This window comes from Charadrius vociferus, unplaced genomic scaffold (assembly GCF_000708025.1).
Source record: "Charadrius vociferus isolate BGI_N301 unplaced genomic scaffold, ASM70802v2 scaffold174, whole genome shotgun sequence".
Lineage (NCBI taxonomy): Eukaryota > Metazoa > Chordata > Aves > Charadriiformes > Charadriidae > Charadrius > Charadrius vociferus.
The window spans coordinates 1,582,290-1,587,313 of NW_009648441.1; positions in this window are offsets into that span (position 1 = coordinate 1,582,290).

Sequence of the window (5,024 nt, forward strand, 5' to 3'; positions counted from 1 at the left end):
ATGATAATATAATAATACTAATAATATCAATAACAATAAAATTAATATCATTATTATTAAATTATTATTATTAAATTATAATTTTAAATTTTTTTTATTCCTCCTCCTCTTATTTAGACTCAGAGCTGTCTGAGTCTGGGCTGGGGAAGGTTTTAAATGACTGTTTAAATGACTGTTTTCCAACATGCAGAACTTAAAGAACTTTTATCATAACTCCTCAGATGGAGTCTCATGAGGGAACAGGGTTTTCTCTTTTTTTTTCTTTTTACTCTTATTTCTGAGTTCTTAACTAATTAGGATGAAATGACATTGTCACACACAGAATTAATTGAATTCTGCCAGTACTGCTTAAACTCTTTAAAGCATTCCTACCTAAATGAGCTCTTTGCTAATACGAGCTGCATTTTTCAGCTCTCCGGGCCAATTTTTGCACAATAAGTAAATGGTATTTATGCACGGGGAGGCCTCAATGTAATGCCCTCTATTGCGAGTTCTAATAAAAGGCTGCTCTGTTTTGGCTCCTTATTAGAATAACACTATAAATAGCCTCTTTGTAACAAGGACTTTTTAAAAAATGTGAAAAGTTTTGCTCCAAAACCTCCTGGTGCACATTGTGCCACCATCTGGCAGATACAGTTTTCAGGGTAGATTCACCTCCCAGCACCGCACTCACGCTGAGGCAGCAAAGAGTGCCAGAGAACTAAAAAAAAATGCAATCTTGGGAGAAAAGACATAAGCTGCCTGATATAAACCAATAAAAAAAAAAAAAAAAAAAGCTGCACGGAGTTAATATACCTCGGGAAGGGCCCATAGTGCTTATTGAAGCAAAACTCATGCTGATGTATTGTCTAAGACTGCTGGTCTTACTCTTTACATTGGTGCACATTATGCTTTCGGAAAAGAATGTGGAGACATCGCTTTTTTCCTACATTAGATTAATTTTATAGAAAGATTGCTGTTGTGAGTAGTATTGGCTGCAGAGGCACGATTGCCCTTGGAGCAAGACCAGATACATAATTCAGTGAAGGCAGAAAAAGAAAGATTTACCAGTGCCAAGCAAAAGATGATCTAATGATCTAATGCAGTTTTTATTTGAATGATAACATATTTAGAGTTTTTATTTTTTTGCCTTTCTCCAGAAGACCCAAAGCAGTACCACACCTCCAAAAAGCATGCTCATTTCTTTGCTTAGTAGCTTTCAGAAACAGCACACATCTTTTCCCTTCACAGCATTTTGGTTTTCCTAAAGCGATCACTTAGTTTTTACTTTTCCTGTAGGAAATATTATTAATGAATTAGCACGTGACTTTTTTTTTTTCTTCATCAATCAGTTTTGTACAACATCATGGAAAAGCTCTGATTGCAAGAAATTCCTTGCATATTTTCTCCCATACCTGAGGGAGAAACTAACGCAGCAAGCATGTTGCCGTAGCGTCACAGGTAGTTAACTAGAGCACGGGACAAATGACTATTAGTAGAATTGGGCTGACTTCTCAATTTCGAACATTTGTATTGTTGTTTAATAAAGGAAAGCCCCAAGGTAAATTACTGATAGATACTTTCATCCCATTGAACAAGGTTGTGGTGAGGGTTTGAGAAAACTGCATGTGAATTACAAATTCTGGTTCAGGTTATTGTAAGAAAACTGCTGTCTCGGAAGTCGTTTTGTTAGCCAGCACTGGCGGATACATACTGATTTTTCAATACATGTTGCTTTGATGGAAATAACCAGGAACACTAAACTTGAAGGAGCTGTTCCCGAGGCACAGATACACTGAGGAAGGAGCTGGAGCAGTATGAACTTGACCAGTTCTGGCTTTTTGGGGTGAACTGGGATGAGCAATAACTCGTCAAGAGCCGAGTAAGGAAGTTGAGCCATTGATAAGAGGATTATCAAATGGAGAAAACCCACTAGATCACGCACAGAAAAAGAAAAGCGACTGGATCAGGCAGGATCCAGCCTAACTGGCCATAGCAGCTGGGGGGGAACTTGTTTGACACAGATGGTCCTAAAGGAAGAGTGGGCACAAAAGACACTGTATGAGGGGTTACTTTGCTGGAGAGGGTCCAGCAAAGGGCTACAAAGATGGTTAGGGGATTGGAGCACCTTTCTTATGAGGACAGGCTGAGGGACTTGAGTCTTTTTAGTCTAAAGAAAAGAAGACTGAAGGGGGATCTTATTAATGCCTATAAATACTTAAAGGGAGGGTGCCAGGGGGATGGGAACAGTCTTTTTTTCAGTGGTGCCGTGATAGGACAAGAAGTAATGGGCACAAACTTGAACATAGGAAGTTCCATCTAAACATGAGGAGGAACTTCTTTACTTTGAGGGTGGCAGAGCAGTGGCACAGCCTGCCCAGAGAGGTGGTGGAGTCTCCCACTCTGGAGACATTCAAAACCCGCCTGGACGCCGTCCTGTGCAACATGCTGTAGGTGACCCTGCTCTGGTGGGGGGCTTGGACTAGATGATCTCCAGAGGTCCCTTCCAACCCTGACCATTCTGTGATTCTGTAGCCTCACGGCCTCCCAACACCACTGGCCTTTCCCCACTCCACTCCTCATTAGTCAGATCACACTCCCATATGACTAGCAGGGTTTTACCCTCCTTGTCCCCCCCCAGTACAGGAGCTGCAGCCACTCCTGAATAATGCAATTAGAGATTCTGAGACAAGGTTTTTTCTTTCTGAGTGTCTGTTGTGTAAACTATGACTTATTCCTGAAGCTTTAATTTCCATTCCAGATTCCCCCAAACGTGGAGCCTGGGTGACAAACAGAGCCAAGAGAGAAGGCAGGACGGGCCTCAAGGGATGGCTGGGGATAATCCTGGTCTCCAGCTCTGGGAAGACACCGCTAGACTGAGCAACAGCACCAGAGAATTGCCCAAGCGAGGGCAACTAGTCATGCAAGGAACGTGACTGCTGGATTCCCCTGCAGTAGGAGGTGATGGCGCAAGAAGTGGTAGAAATGACCACGTCACTAATTCACCAAAAGCAAGAAGAGTGCTGCTGTCAGAGGGCAGCGATGATTTTCCAACCTGTGGTTCACACACATCATGCGTATGTCCTGCTTAAGAAAGGCATCACCAGCACGTGCAAGCTGCGAAACACAACATTCAGAAAGTTTGGGCGTTTGAGGATCAAGGCTGCTGCCGCAACTGCAGTTTGGGCTCCTTCTGCTAATGCTTTTTTTGATGGTGGCCTTAATTACTTGATCAGATAAGGATCTTCCCTGCAGAACTGCTGCCCCAAGGGCAGTGCTGTTAGTTGCAGCATAGACTTTTCTGCCTGCTGAAAACTGAAGGCACTCATTAGTGCTCCACCAGTCTCAATACGATGTTGCTTCCTATAAACATCCCTTTTTAAGATAGGGACAACCTTCAGACAAACACAGAGGATCTATTAAGGAAAAAAAAATTGTCTGGAGTATTTTAATTTTTAAGGATTTCCTACAAGGGAGGCACATGCAATAGGGTCAGTCTCTTAGCCGTATCTTCACCTTAGAAAATCAGTGCAGCTTCACTGTGATCACAGACAGTTATCTCAGCCGTCGGATTTAAAACGATAGGTGTCATGTAGATACAAGCAGCACATGATAAATATCCTAAGTGTTTACTATTGCTGCGAAGGATTGCCCGTATCGCAGTGCGCTAAAGCTTGTTTCCAGGGAGGAAAAAACAGCATGCAGCTGACAGCTGTTCCCTCGCCAAGCAAATGCTTCTTCTCAGGCATCACAACCCTCAGCGAGCTATTTCAAAAAGGAGACGGGGGGCCTTCATCAGAGTTGATTATTGCCAGAAAGAATAAGCTGCAGCCTTATTTTCCTGTTAGCCTGATTTATAAGTTGTTTTTTTTTTTTTTTCCTATTGCCATTTGTTTGCTTGTTTTCCACTGGCCTGGCAAAGTTTGCCAAGCTCAGCGAGGTGGGAAGAAGGGACTCATTATTTTGCACTAGAGCTTGGCTTTGCTCTCCCATAGCTTTTTTCCATATGACACTATGGGACATGTTGAATTTGCATGCCATCAAAATTGCTTTTGCAACTGATTTTTTACCTCTGTGTGGCTGTTTCTCTATTTGGAGCGAGAGATAGCATGCTACTCCACTGGACTAAAGCGGGGAGACGTGAATTAACATCCTCCACTCCATGTAGCTGGGCACACTCTGGAATTACAAGCAACCGCTCAGCCCAAGGGAATGAACTTATCCCTAATGCAGCTTAGGTCTCGGGCAGGCTCAGTGCCCCGGCAAAAAAGCAACTCGGTTCAGTCATCGATGCTAAAAAAGAAAATATTTAAATTGAGGGTTATTTTAATTTTCAGAATATTGTCCACTGCTGCGTCTTCTTCTGTCCTCCCTCACCCCCCGATGTTTTGCTGAATTCTCTTCCAGTCTCTCAGAGGAGGGAGTGCTAACCATGCACAACAATATTAAAAAAAAAAAAAAAGAAACAAATTATAGTTATAACCAGAAGACGGCAATCCAAACCCAAGAAGAGAGCCGCTTCGGCGAATGTGGGGAGGGACAAAAGGTCACGGCTCCTCCATTGACCCGTGGATATTACGGCACGGCGAGAACGCAGATGGATCCTTCGTGTGCCGATCTGCACGCCCGGGCTCACCTGCGAGGGTCCGGGCTGGGCTCTGGGGTCACGAGTTGGGCCGTCCTTCCCGTTCCGCCAGGTTTTCGCTGTATTCGTACCCCCCGCAGTTAACATCGCGCAAAACGCCAAGCAAAATGAACAGACAACTGGGACGGCGTGGGGTTTTACCTGCGACGAATGCCAAGTCGCGCCGCGCCTTCAGTCCCACCTCAGAAGTCATAAATAAAATAAATAATTAATTAATAATAATAATAATAATGATTATAATAAAAATAAAGAAGCACTAAGTTCGCCCAGCAACTACCGAGCGGGATTTCTCGCCTCCTCTTGAAGCACATGCCCAGAGGTTTTGGTGAATCGAGGCCACGGGGAGGGGGTGTGCGTGTCGGGGGGGTGTCCGGGGACGGGAGGGGGGTGTCCGGCGGGA